Below are 14413 nucleotides of genomic sequence, written 5' to 3'. Positions count from 1 at the left end.
CGCCACCGGCCGGCAGCCAATGGGAGGGCGCCGTGCCGCATACGGAATGAGCGCGCCCGGCGGCCGCGCCGGGGCTGAGCCGAGCCGGGCCGCGGGGGCGCGCAGCGGGGCGGCGGGGGCGCGCTGCGGGGCGGTGAGTGCGGGGCGTGCGGCGGGGCCGGGCCGGGCCGGGCCGGGCCGTGCCAGCGTGGCCGCGCCGAGGGACGGGCCCCGGGCTGGGGGCTCCGTGCGCAGGGCGGAGGCGGCCGGGAGGGAGAGGAGGGCCGGGGGTTAAGGGCTGCGTGGGCGCTGCCGCCGGCACCGCTGCGTTTTGTGGCGTCCGTAACTTTCTGCAGATAACCCCCCGACGGCACCCGGCTTGTGTGTGATGGGTATGGGGTTGTGCGTAGCGACCGGTAGGTGAAGAAAGGGAAAATGCGGGTTTTTTATGGCACGTAACGATGGTATGATAAAAAAAAAAAAAACTTTATTTTTAACGTACTGCTTTTCTGGCCTATAAAATGGTCTTGCTGGCACCGAGCATGAAATTCGCATATTTAAATGGGTTAACTCGCCAACTTTAAAAGTGATGGCGTGGTTATCGATCCGGAATTTGTGGAAGAAGAGCAAAGCCGCGGGTAGTCGTCCGTAAGTAATTTAAGAAGTCCCTGTGCCACATCACGTCTTTCTGGGGTAAGAAGCAGTGGTCGGAAACTGTGGGTGCTTCGTCCTGCCCCGGTTGCCTCCCGAGGGGAAGGCGACAGCGGTGTGGGTGCAGCCACGAGACTTGGCGCGTGTGGCCATGTGCGCTGCTGCGGGAGCGTCGTTGGTTTTGCCCGGGCTGCGAAGTCCGGAGAGGCGTTGGTAAGGCTGGCAGCTCTCGTTGTCCGGGGCGTTTGTGCCTCGGGAACGGATGGAGCTGAGCGCTGTGACGGAAGGGCTCACCTTTGTCGAGTTGTCCTGGTGTTTGTTGTTGGAGTCCCTGGAAGCAGGGCCGGGCTTCGTGCTTCGTTGTGCTTGGTGTTGGCTGGCTGGCAAACCTGAGTAAATCTGGGGGGTCTGCTGGGCCCTGTGCTCAAGGTATCTGAGACATTGCAACTTCACTGCGTGCGGACCCGCTCCCTGTTGGCTGCGCAGGGAAGCCAGCTTCTTACTCATGGAAACTGTCCCTCGTAGAGTGGCAAACCTACCAAATCTGTGTTAAAATAGCCTGTGTGATCCGCAGTGAGCTGTCACTTCGTTCTGAAGGCTGTGTTGTCTCCAAGCATCCCACTCTGCCCAAAGTAATTGTGAAAAGAATAAACCGTCAGCCTCAACAAAACAAAGACGTGAGCAGATACTGGACGCTTCACAACCGTGCGCCTTGTTGGCGTGCTGTGTATTGAGGCAGAGCTGGCCTGGAGCTGTGGGCAGGGGGAGACCTGCTGGGGCATCTGGAGTGCCGTGGCTTTGCCGCAGGGGGGTCCCGAGCACTGCCCACGTGCTGAGCTTGTGCTGATGAGACGAGCTGCCAGGACAGTGGCGTGTCAGTCCCGGTTCCTCTTCTCAGCGGTGGTGGTGGGCACTTCCCGTCTCCTTCCTTCGTCTCTGCGTGTGGAGGATCCTAATTACATAAAACCGCTTGAGTAGAGCGTGGTGGGATGAGCACGCTGGTGTGTGTAACTTCTCAACTTAGGACGCTATTATAAAACCATAATGCCGTGAGAAGTAACTTATCAAATCAAGGGATCTGGCTCAGCCTGAATCCTAAAAAAAAAAAAAAAAATAGCATAACGGTACTCACTGGAAAGCCAATAGTCTTTGAAGAACTAGAAGGAGAACCTTCCTGCCTGGCGGGAAGCTCTGTGCGTGTGCTCTCTGAGCTGGTGAGTGTCTAAGCCACTGATCCCTCAGAACACATTTAGTGCTGGTAGAGGGCTTTTATTCCTCCTTTGAGCAGACCAGTGAATAATTTGAGCCATAATCATATTGAAGACCAAACTTTTATCAGAGTCGTCAAGACACCTGAAACAAAGCAACACATGTGGCTTAGGACAAAACGAGAGGACTGTGGAGAAATAGAGCTTCCTTGTTCAGGGAGATCCAGATAAGGAATAGATTTCCAGGAGGGACCGCGAAGAATTAAATCCTGAATTGTTTGGAAGAGTAACTCAAGCCCCCCTTTCCCAGTCAGTGGAGAAATTGAGGTGTTTTTGGAGAGCAGTTCAGAGAATTTACGTAAGATGCTGAATGGGGAGCTGCCTGAAAGCCAGCTAATAAGAAATGGGAGGCAGAAGGATTTATGTGGAATTTAGGCCATCTGAATATGGCCCTAAGATGCGACTTAGTACCACTAAGTAAGGTGTATTAACACTAAGAAGACTTGGCTTCGATTTCCATCCATTTCGTGTACTGCAGGTTACTGAGCAAATTCACCCTTTAGACGTGTCGAGGAGCGGGCTGCCTGGCGGGGAGCAGCCCCTCGTTGCCCCGTGTTAACGTGAACGAGACAAGGGCAGCGAGTGTCCCCCTCTGCTCAGCAACTTGTTGGCCACGTCCAGAGCACTGATGCCCCTTGGGCTGCCCCCGGGACGAGGCGCGTGTTGATAAATTGGGGTGGTGGAGGGGCGTCGGGGCCCTCTGAGGTGCGAGGAGAGGTGGCAGGACCCGGCCCTGCTGAGCCTGGAGATGAGGGGGGCCTGCAGGGGCCTGCTGGTACCCATGGGGAGATTTTGGGGAGAGCAGAACCAGGCTCTTCTCAGGGTGATGGGAGGCTGCAGCATGAACTGAAATAGGAAAGGTTTGTGTATAGGGCGTTTTTCAGTGAGGCCGGTCGAGCAGCTGACTCGCTGCCCAGAGAGGTTGTGCAGTCTTCTTCCTTGGAGATGTTCAAGATGCAGCTGGATAAAGCCCTCAGAAAGCAGGTCGGATCTCGTGGGTGACCCTGCTTTCAGCTGGGGGTTGAACCGGAGACCACCAGAGGCCCCTTCCCACCTGGGCTACCCTGTGGTCCTGGTTAGCTTCTGCCCGCAGAGGCGTCCTCGTGGAAGTTTCTGAGCCAGCTTATTTAGGGCTTCGTGCAGTCTGGCAGTGCAGGTTTATTTATCGTACGCGGAGGAATATAGCAAGCACTTAAGGCTATCTTAAGAAGCTCTCAAATGGCAAACTTTTATTTGTTTAATTTTGCAGTTAGAGTTGAAAGAACTGCTCTTCATCCCGAGATCCTGATCTACATCGTGGTTTGCACTGTACTAAGGCCTGGAGGGCTCTTGAGGGTTTTAGTACTCTGCTTTGGGGAACCGTTTGGGATCTGACAACTTTGAGGCTGTTGGAGGAAATCACCTGGACAGGCCATATGTCAATCATACTTCCCAAATGACTGTTATTAAATCCAGAACTACAGGTGAAACAGAAATTGAGATCTCTGAAGAAAGCTCAAGTCTCATGCTGCATTAGCTTCTAAATCAGTTAGGGAAAAATGATCAAAATTCAAAACTGTTTTGCAGCAATCTTCATTGGTGCTTGGGAAGGAATCACCCTCACACGTGTCCTCTTGTTCCTTAAGCGAGGCTGTAGCTCGCGGGAAGTCAGAGTACTGGCTGGGTGTCGGTAATCCCATGGGAGGAGGTGGCAATTTGTCAACACGTGTGTGTCGGGAAGTCATGTTTCAGTGCTTGTGAGCGTTGTTAATTACAAAGACATGCTGGTTAATTACAGTATCTCATGTGGGACAAACTGACTTCTCAGTTTTATCAGTTTCCTAAAAAGCAGGAAAGATAGCAAGGTTTATCAAAAGTTACGGGATTGCAGATTTTCACTGTTTATAGTCGAAAGCAGCAGTAACAAACTGCAAGCATTTTCCCATTTCACTTGAAAACTAGAAACCGAGTGTTTTGTTTCTTCTGGGCACCGTGTAAATACCATGCTTCCCCTGAATGCTTGTGTCTAATAGATGAAACCAGGGTAAGACCCGGAAGGGGAAAAGAGATGATAAAGAGTAGAAGTGACTTGATGGAGATTAATATAGCACACAATAGCGCTAGCAACAGGTCTTCTGCATCTTTAGAGGAAAAAGTTTTCTGCCTTCCTGCTCCCCGGAACAGGGAGTAGAACTTGCTGTGTTTTGTTCATGTTGGCTATTGAGAGACCTGCGAGAAACCTCGGTGTCCAGAGGGAGGTTTTGTTTGGTTTCTTTGCTTCTCAGGCAGACTTCAGAGCAGTTAGTACAGTAGCATGCGTCTGAGTGCGTGATGGCATAAGGCTTGTTGGATCAAACATATGGTGTGATTTCTACAAACCAAGTTTTAAGAATATATTCTGTGAAGCAGTGCAGCATGGTCTGCAGTTGTTTCACCAAGCTGTTACAAAAATCAAAATTTATGGGCTTGTGCTCTGAGAACCTACAAAAAAGTTGGAAAGTGGAGCATGCATGGTGAGTTCTTAAAAGCTAGATGTGTGTAATTTATATTTGGTAAAGAAGGTGTCTATAATCTGTGTTTTAAGTATATCGGTGCATGAGAGAGGCAGAAGGGAACAGGGAGAAGCTGGAGGTTGCGAAGGCTTTGTGGGAGGGTTTGAGTGGGTATATTCCCAGATGTGCAATGTGTCTGCTGCTTTTGTTTCCAGGTTTTGTCAGGATTTGTATGGTGAGTGCCGAAAAGGAGACAGTAAGGCAGCAGGCGTAGGAAGGAGGCAGAAGTCCCTGCAGTGCTGGGGCAGGGAGCTTGGTTGCGTGTGGTAAAATGCGAGTTACAGCTGTTCTGCAGCCCTAAGTTCACAAACTGCTTGGGAAGCTCTGCCACCAGGGTTTGTCATTTATTCATAGCTGCATCTTCGATTGTTCTGATGAAGTATTGCTCCATTGTATTGTTTTAGGTATGCTGTGACTAGAGAAATCGTTTTCCTAATGGGCAGTTTGAGATACATAGAAAATGTTTTGCAGTGGTGATAACTGTGTAGTTTTTTTGTTCTTGTAGAGAAAGATGCTTATGGAGATTTTTGTCTAGTTCTCTTACAATCTGCATAAATAACTTAACCTTGTAATGTCCAAGACTTTTGTGAACAGTACAAATCTGCTTCCCGACCAAGCGTAGCAGTGCTGTGAACCAGGGTTTGAGCATCCCGGCCACGGAGGTGTCGCCTGACCAAGGCTGCTAGTGGGAGGTGGAAGGTAGCCTCAGGCCTTTTGTTCGGGAGCTAAAGTTAGATGGTCATGGAGACGCTTGTGGCAGCTTTTGTTTTCAAAAATCGGTCATTTACCAATTAAAAAAAAAGTTTTATCAAAAAGGAAAAAAATTGTGTCCACATCCTGCGTTGTGCATTCACAGGCCCAGTTTGTGAAAGAAGGGAGACCTTTCCAGCTGGACGTTTTTTTCTGTGCATTGATAGATGTTTCTGTACCTATGATAAGAGTCTAAGAGTTTGATGGTTGAATTTGTATATATTTTAATTACATAATTAGCTTCATCTTTCATGATTCTTTTGGGGATTTTTTTTTTTTAGTGAAAGATGTAGTTATGTCTTTGTTTGAAGTGTATTTTAGCTGCTTCATGAGCCACAAACTTTATTTCTGTTCTTATGTCCTAGAAATGTTTAATAGTTTATTCTGGACTTCTAATTGTCAACTTGCGTTAATCTAATTTGACCATCTGTATAACACAGGCAAAATAATTTTGACTGAGCATATTCACAAAATTCCTACAAGTGCTGTTAGTACAATGGCACTTTTCTTTTTAACAAAGTCAATGTTCTTGTTTTAAAAATAGTGAAGACTCCACACAGCCAGGTACTTGAATATTTTGGTCTTGTTTATGTAATCAGAGTCTGAGGGTGTGTTTGTTTTCCCTGAATAGAAGAACAGGATTCCTTTCTGCCAAAAACTATTTACCTACATAGCATTTGTATACCAATTCCGAACTAATGACTTGAATTATCTCCTGTGAGCAGGTAATTACCTCCTCCTCCTCTTTATCCCCTCCAGTCCGCATCACTGGGTGCTAGATGTTACCCTCTCATTTTCAACACCTGGGTTTGTAAGTTCTGCTTTTAAGGGTGACACATGAGGAGCAGGAGCTGAGGATCACGCTCTTAATGCTTCTTTGCCTGGAATAAAACTCGCTCTAATGTAATGAGTCCCTGTTGTGCTTTTGTTTCATGTTGTCGAATCGTCAGGCATGTTCATCCCTGATCCTGCCTGGCTTTGCTTACAAAAAAGCAAGAGGGGATTATAAAAAGAGAGGAAATGATAGTCATTCTGGTGCAGCTGAGGAGAAGGGTTGTCCTGATGTCCTCTTACTTCTAGGGTTAGAAAATAGGATGGTATCTCAAATGAGCAGGTTAGGCATCCTCATATCTTACCTGAATAAATGTCAGATTTTCCCTGCTGTCCCTAGAAAGCCAGAGTAGCCAAGGGAAATCGCCTTGCAAAGCAGCCTGCGAGTTCTTTTGTACTTGAAGCTTCTGTGCAGCTCCCCCGTGTCCTCTCCACATGCCTTCCGAGTGCAGGGGAAGTGCTGACTGCTGCGTCGATAACCTGGGGACGGGGCACAGCGGGACGGAGGGCAGAACGGGACCAGCTGAGGTGTCCTGCTGGGGTAGCCAGCCTTATAATCTTAAAGTATTTCTGTAAAAACACAGCTTGGGAGCCAAGGGTAATCATCTATAAACTTGTGTTTTGGAGATGGGATTTCACAGATAGAAATGTAAGCAATCTAGTAAACAGAAGACTGGTGTTGAGAATAGATTTGTACCTTGGGATAAAAGTCAGTCTGCAAAAAGTGTGCTTGAACATTTCATACTCACAGAATTTAGGATGAGTGAATTGCATTTTGCACTTTCTATTCATGCTCAGAGAAAGCTCCACGGATTATGCTCTGCATTTATACAGTTTCTGGGATGAATACCGCTTCTGATACACCTTGCCTGGCCCTTGCGGAGAGGTTCACTTCGTGAGGCATCGAGTCCCCCCAGAGTCTTGTGCAAGTGTTGTCCTGCGGCTGTCATTTTCCAAATGACTTGACAGCTCAAAAACGTGCCGTTTGCCTTCCTGCCCAGTGGCTCAGGGTTCTCTGTGTTGAGAGGGACTGCTACAAGATGTAGTCTGAAACCTGAAGGCAAGAAGGTGGTGGACCCCCCTGGGGACTTGTGCCTTCCAGCGAGGCCTGCTGGCCAGGGGAGAGGGATTCCTCCTGCCCTGGAGATGCAGACACCGCAGCAGACAGTGAGGGCAAGGAAAGCAGCTGTTCGTGGGAACGAATTCATTACATTTTTTGGTAGCAAGTCCTTGTAGATGAATGGACACCATGGTGTTACAAACAAGAAAATCCAGCAAGCGGTCGGAGCCTTCCTTAGAAGAGGAAGTGTATTGAAAAGTCAGCAGCTCAGCCTTTCAAATGAAGTGGTGAAACGTGCCCCTGTATCAGTTGGATGGCTTTAATCGTGCTGCGGATATCCTTATTCCTTTAAAGTGTATTGTGAAATTCCTCTTGAAAGTATTGTTCACTGGCTGATATTTTTCTTGTGAGGAACTCCTTTAAAGGCTTGGAATAAATCCTTTACTTTTTCTTCAGAAACCTGTAACATCAATTTGGTGTCTCTGTATTGCTTTGTTGCTTGGCTTAAGTGTATTCATCTACTGCTTGCTCTCTGAAGACATTCTGCATTAAGGTTATCCCTAACAGAAGCCCATCAAAGAAAAGAAGTATTAGAGAAAGAAGGCAAAGATCTAACATAAATACATGTTCTTACCAGATTTTGGAGCTGGCCACTGATATTTTTTAAAAGGAATATAGGATAATGGGTAATCATTTTTACTGTCACACTATAGTAAAGTAATTAATCTAAAAGTAAGTGAAAATGTTTTTGTGCATGCTAAAAATGGCTAAAAATTTCTGGTATTGTTAGGTTAGATTTTTGTCCTGATCTGACAAATGACTAGAATGCAGCATGCAGCCAGATTTTATATACGGCAACAGAACATCTATTTCTATTTTGATTTTTAAAGAACCAAGCCTGTTTCAGATTTCCCATAAATAAGAGGACTGATCGGAGGCTGTATTTTGTAGTAGAAAATGGCACATCACACCATTCTGGTTGTTCCCTTCCATTCAGATTGAAAGCAGAGTCTGCCTCCCAGTGGATGTACTTAGGACGATTGTTTTAAGTGACTGCAAAATGATGGAAGTTTGGAGAATGATAAATCAGCAGTGATAACTGAATTGCTACTTCTCCAGTAGCCAAAGGTTGGGAATAACGATGAAGCTTCCATTTTATTTTTACACAGGATTTTTCCATACTGTATGTATAGTGATATTGGTGTCTTTGTTTAACTGCTCCTCCATGTATAATTCATAGTGTTTTAAAAATCTAATAGTGTACTTGGGAAATGGGTATTTGTGTCTCTTTCTGGCAGCTAACGTGCAGATACCAAAGTTACTTTGAGATCTTCAGCAGTAGTAAGGTACACTGCCCATTAAATTTATTTTTCTCTGACACAGAAGTGAAAGCATTAGTTTTGCGTGGTGTTAAGCAGTTATTACAGCATTTAAGAGATGTATTTATGAGAAGGGATAGAACCGATGTGTTGACAATATATGATGAATCAAAAGTGTCTGAAATGAATAAGACACTTTTTTCCTATGAAGCAATATTATGTAGTGGGAGGAAAAAGGAGTCAGAGATGTAGTTGCAGCACTGGTTGTGTTCCTGGGTTAGCCATTACTTGGTTGAATGGTTTTGGGTAAGTGTGTTTATACCTCTGCTTTTCCTCTGTAGTAGGAGTAGCAGTGTCGGCAACTTTCTGGGGAGTCCTTTTGTGTTTGCTGACAACAGTTGTTACCTGTTTTTAATTCCTCTTATTAGTAGAAGATATATTTGTCGATCCATGAAATAATTAGCTTTAAAATGTTTTGAATAGGAACATTCCTAAGATGCACAACTACAGTGTAGTTGTTTTTATCAGCTGTTTTTAATATCTTCAAAGGTTATGAATGCATCTTAGGTAACAGTAGCTTTAGGAGTGCCTGTTCAAGTATTGCTCCTGAATTAACTTTTTCTGCAGTATTAATTTTCCGTTGACTTAGGTTCCTGCAGTGACTCACCCTAGGCTCAAGTAAGCATCAAAGTTGATACAAAGGAAAATCCACCCTTCTGCACTGACGAGAAGGTTTAAACTGGATCAGCAAGCTAATCTGACTCGTTCCTGGCCACACAGGCGCTAGCGTGTCGGTACAATGGAGGCAGAGAGCTGGATTTTGCAAACAAACGGTCTGTTTTCATTAGCAGCCCAGCGTTAAATCTGCTTGAGCCGCATCAGAACCCTACCCTCATGAGCAACCTTGGCTGCCCCAGCAGCCTGTTGGACGCTTTTCCTGGGAGCTGCTTCATCCCAGGCCATGGCTGGCGTGTCTTCTGCGGCCTCTGTTTGGGCCCAAATGAGTCCTATGTCCTGCCTGTGCTGCCAGCAGGAGTGGAAGTTGTTGTGGATTTGTGTATGTTTGAGCCTTCCTGGGAGTGTTTAGGTGGCTTGGGGAATCTGCCTGCTCGTGTTCGTAGTGCCAGGCAGAGCCGCTGGAAGTTGTGAGAATTGGGGTATTTGCCTGCGCTTGTGCGAGAGGCGGGCGGCAGAGCTGAAGGCAACAGGGGTGCCTGAGCGAGGTAGTTTAAAATCAGCCTGGATGTGCTCGTGGAGCATGGTTATTCCCCACACTTGCTATATAAATCCCATGTCTTTCTAAGAGAAAGTTGTAGTGGCAGCTCTGCTCTCCCGCTACAGCCCTTCCTGCCGAACCAGGCGCAGGCCACAACGCGCACGGTGGTAAGGGCAGCGAAGCCTCCGGAGATCAGAGTAGTGGTGAGGCTGGCAGGGCTGCACCATCCTTTGAGCAGCTGAGGGAACTGGGGATGTTTAATCTGGGGAAGAGGAGGCTCAGGTCAGACCTTACTGCTCTCTACAGGTACCTGGAAAAGAAGCTGTGGGGAGCTGGGGGTCAGCCTCTTCTCACAGGTAACTAGTGATAGGACTGGAGTCCAAGTTGTGCCAACGAGGTTTATGTTGGAAATGAGGAGACATTCCTTCTCAGAAGGAACAATCAGGCATTATTGGAACGGGTTGCCCAGGGAGGTGGTGGCGTCACCATCCCTGGCGGTGTTCAAGGAAAGGTTGGACGTGGTGCTTAGGGACATGGTTTAGTGAGTGACATTGGTGGTAGTGTGATGGTTGGACCAGATGATCTTGGAGGTCTTTTCCAACCCTAATGGTTCAATGAAAGGCCTTTGGCTTGGCAAGCCCTGTGGGGCCAGGTGGGGCTGCTCAGGAAGGGGCAGGAGTGCGGGGCACCAGCACTTCTCAGGACCCAGCTCTTCCATTCTACCCTGCTTTGGGGCTCTCAGGGATTTCCATCCTCTCCGTTTCCTCTTAAGAAATGTGCAAAAACACTCTTGCTGTAGCTGTGAGGAACATCTGTTTCAAATATCACTGTCTTAAAGTTATCTTGCAAAATGGATATTCCACTCACATTGGTATATGTTACAATTTTTTTTCCTGACAACATTCATTACCTCAGGATATATCTCGCTTCATATTGAAGGGAATTTCCTGGTGAAATAGAGGCTGCTAGCTACTTTTGCGTATTTCATTTTCTTCTGCACAGACAAGTGCATTAATATTTATAAATGAGTAATTGTAATTTCTGTTAGAACTTTTTGTAAAAATAAAAAGTGCGCTTGCTGAATGCTAGTAAAGTCCACATGGAAACTAGCAGAGGCTGACTTCTAATGCAGCTTAAGTTCTGTATTATGTGCTTTGTTATATTGTCTTGAGTTAGTTTTTTAACCAAGGTGTCAGACAATACATGCAGATACTCCGGTATTTTGTCCAGTAAAGCCAAACCCTGTCGCAAACCCTTTTTTATCCTTTCTGTGAATATTAACAAATCAGTTTCTGTCTGTGAGATTAGATTCACTGCTGTGAGAAATTTTGTGTGTGCTCCTGTGACATTAAAACATTGACTGAAGTGTTCTTGAGTGGGGATCTTGGAACCCTGGGCTGTGGGTTTGGTCATGGGAAACGGCGTAAGTCGAGGAATTGCCGGAGTTGGGTGGGAGCACCTTGGGAGCTTACCTCAAGCACCAACTAGTCTGCCCACCAAACTGTCTTCTGGAAAAGATTATCTGCCTGAGAAATGAATAGCTTTGTAAATAATAAGTAATGGGAAGTGTTTTCGTTTGCCGTGTATTTAAATGTGAATTGCTGGCACAGGTTTTTAGGTGTGACTCATTTCCACGAAGGGTGATAAATAATAAAGCCTTGATGTATAGTAGAGCAAAGTCAATGCATGGGATGATTGCTGTTTTATGTAATCTTCCAGGAATATTTATTACTAATGCTGAAATGTATTTTATACATAGTTATACAAGGACAGGTATATTTTTTTCCACTCAAAATGGTGGAATCAGTGTTACAGTGAGAGGCACCAGAGAGCTGGAGTTTGTCAGGGAGACAAGTGGCGCAGGCTGCCAAATCTGACGGTTCTAGCTACCCTGAATATACCGTGCTTGACTACGAACCATGACTGTCTTCTGGGTGTTGTAACAGGTTTTAACTTGGATATAGTTTAGATTTACTTACTTACTTATTACAAAAGCCAAGTGAAAGAGCAGAGGATGTGTTTTGCAATTGCCATATTTAATTGGGATTTTCCATTTTTAGATTTTGCAGTTGCCTGTGACAGCACCTGTTGAGTAAACTGAGACGGGAGCACCTTGTATCAGCTGTTGTACCTGTACCTGCCACAATGAGAAGTTGCATAAGGTTTCCTTTTCTTGTTAATTCATGATTTTATTGTAGTGTAATTACTGTAAGCAGGTCAATTAGTAAACACATTCCTGTAAGGATTTTATCTTTCATTTAGCAAAAGTTTGCTCCTAAAACTGAAGGGTGTAACAGTATTAGTGTAAGAAGTATATCAGGCCAAATCACTGATTATGCATTAAGCAGGATCAGTCTTGAGCACTGCCGGTTTACTGCCCCAAACTCTTCAATGAGTGTGCAGGTTGCCTTTTCTCCTTACTGTTGGAAAGAAAACAAACCCAACAATAACAGGAAAAAAAACACAAAACAAAACATGGCCTTACTCTGCTATTTGGTGACTGCTTTGTGAAATAGAATTACATAAAACCAGAACAGCTGTTATGCATGTGCAGAAACATTTGCTTCCACACCTTTTCTGTAAAAGTGCTTTTGCATAAATTAGCAGCTCTTTCCTCCAGGATTTAATCTGCCAGCTTTTCTTGCATCACTGGTCAGGGCTTGAAAACCGATGCCTCAAACCCCCCAACACTGTTGCATGAAACCATAATGCATGCATGTTATTCAAGAACCTGAATGTTTACAGCTACTCTGCAGAGTGGACCACTAACTTAAAGATGTTTTCACGTGTATCTTGTATTTTTATTTGTCAGTGACTAAATGGGAGTTACCCAAGAACAAAACTCAGGTATTATAAAGGCACTTTGTTACAATGAAATAAACTAGCCAATACTTACTAAAACTATTTAGGATTCCATTCTTCTCTGCCTTCCATTCCCTACGCCCAAATGTTGGGTTTACTTACCCTCTCTTTATGATCAAAAGTAGGTGTAATAATAGATTGACCGCAAGTTGTAACTTCAAGGATATCTTCAAACAAATCTTAGAATATTATAAAGAGAGGAAAATTGAGTCTTACTTGGCCCATGGGGCAAGAAACCGTATTTGCAAAAGATACTATCTATAAAAAAAAAATATTTGAAGTGGAAAAATACTTTTTTCACAAGGGTTAATTTTTAAAAGAATCTGTTTGAAATAAGTTACTTGTAATAGCCTCAACTTAATGAAGGAGAAAATGCGATAATTAGCAACTTAGGGTAATGAAGGTTTATCAGAATTGAGTTCTAGAGCTGGTTTCTGTGCTGGACGCTTGATTTTTCCAAACCAGAGTGACATTCCCAAGTAGTTCGTCTTCACCTGCTCTGCTGGAGCATTCCTCAGACCTTTGGTTGCAGTGCAGCCTTTATGAAATAGTAGGTTAGCACAATTTATGACTTGCAATTCAAAGAAATAATTTCCAATTTTTTTTTGTGTGCAAGGCTTCAGTTAAGTCAGAAAAGAGATCCTAAGATCAGACCTTGGTGTATTTATTTATTTTTTCCCCAGAAAGAGTGGAAAAAGTTACCTTTCTCATTCTGAGGCAGGAATAAAGCTGTTGGAAGATGTGCAAAACTAAATGGAAAGCTCTTATTCTAGAAGGTCTCAGTGCTTCCCTAAAAGTTATGAAACCTACTGGGAATGTTTTGGGACAGGCCTGTTTATTTGTCAGGGAATTTCCTTGGAGAAGAATTGTCCAAAAGGTATTAAGTCAGTTGTTTTCATTTTTGCTTGTCACGGTGGTTAAACTCTTTTTCTACTTTGTAGACACAAAGAACTTCTCCAGCTTTATAAGGAGAAAAGAAAAAACATGTCTTCTCTTCCTTTCCCTGAGTTGGGCCAGTCAAGTTTATAGTATGATGCATACCTTTCTGTAAAACGGGTGAACGTTTGTCTGGTGAACTCTGGATTCTGCTTTAAAACATCACATTCTATGCTGCCATCAACAGCAACATAATTTTTCTGGACTGCAGTAGCTTATTGGCTGGCACATGATTATTTCCATTAAGTATCCTTCAGTGACAGCCTAAGAACATAAGTCTCTTCAAACGATTACTGAATTTGCCCTTTAACCTACTTAAGTGTTTTTTTATGTCATCACTTGGTTTTCCTTTGATCTGAAAATTAAAATATATGCGTTGTTCCATTTTTGGTTTTAAATCCCTTTGCCCTGCTGCTGCTTGATCCCTTAAGTCTCTACTATGAAGAGCTCCCGTGCTTTAAGTATATATTGTCTGGGTGCTGTACTGCCTACAGTGAAGAAGTGTTAGTGGTGAGGTTACAGTAGCTTGTTAGGGAAGAAGTTGACATTGAAGTATTTTTGCTGGCATTCTAAGAAATTAATTTAGAGAAAGGTAGATAGAATTAATCCTATCCTACGAATGGAGGATATTGGATTGATTCCTTTAAAAAAGGACCTACAAATCTAAGATTCATAATGAAGCAAGTTTTCTTTCCATTACTGAATCATAGATAAGCATTATTTTTTCTTTTTTTTTTTAGCGTTTTCAAACTCAGTGAATGTTGTAAGACATCACCAGAAATGATACAGTATTGGCATTGTATTTTATGAATGAAAACTTCATTTAGGGAAAAAACAAACAAATATGTGCATCTTACATATACATCAGTATTAGTTTTTTGATTTATGTTATTGCACTTAATGTAGTTGTATCAATACCTTTGAACGGTTAACTAAATTAAATGTATTTATAGTCAGACTGTTTGTTTCGCTTTTATGTGCAAAACAATTACTTTTGTAACTGGTAGCTC

The 14413-nt window shown here is 44.3% G+C and overlaps 1 protein-coding gene across 5 annotated transcripts in view; it reads left to right on the top strand.

Moving 5' to 3' along the window:
* Positions 1 to 14413, top strand: part of ACSL3 (acyl-CoA synthetase long chain family member 3) — a 49408-nt gene continuing 34995 nt past the window's right edge. Inside the window, exons 1-2 of one of the 5 annotated variants that reach the window (XR_010833711.1) lie at positions 1 to 133; positions 11666 to 11767. The gene's annotated coding sequence lies outside the window, so the exon portion shown is untranslated. Of the gene's footprint in view, positions 134 to 237; positions 396 to 11665; positions 11768 to 14413 lie in introns of those variants that run through there. The other 4 variants (XM_067002744.1, XM_013181554.3, XM_067002745.1 and 1 more) reach the window with 4 other exon arrangements.

This window comes from Anser cygnoides, chromosome 9, assembly GCF_040182565.1.
Source record: "Anser cygnoides isolate HZ-2024a breed goose chromosome 9, Taihu_goose_T2T_genome, whole genome shotgun sequence".
In the NCBI taxonomy this organism is placed as follows: Eukaryota; Metazoa; Chordata; class Aves; order Anseriformes; family Anatidae; genus Anser; species Anser cygnoides.
This window is presented reverse-complemented; position numbering and strand designations above follow the sequence as displayed.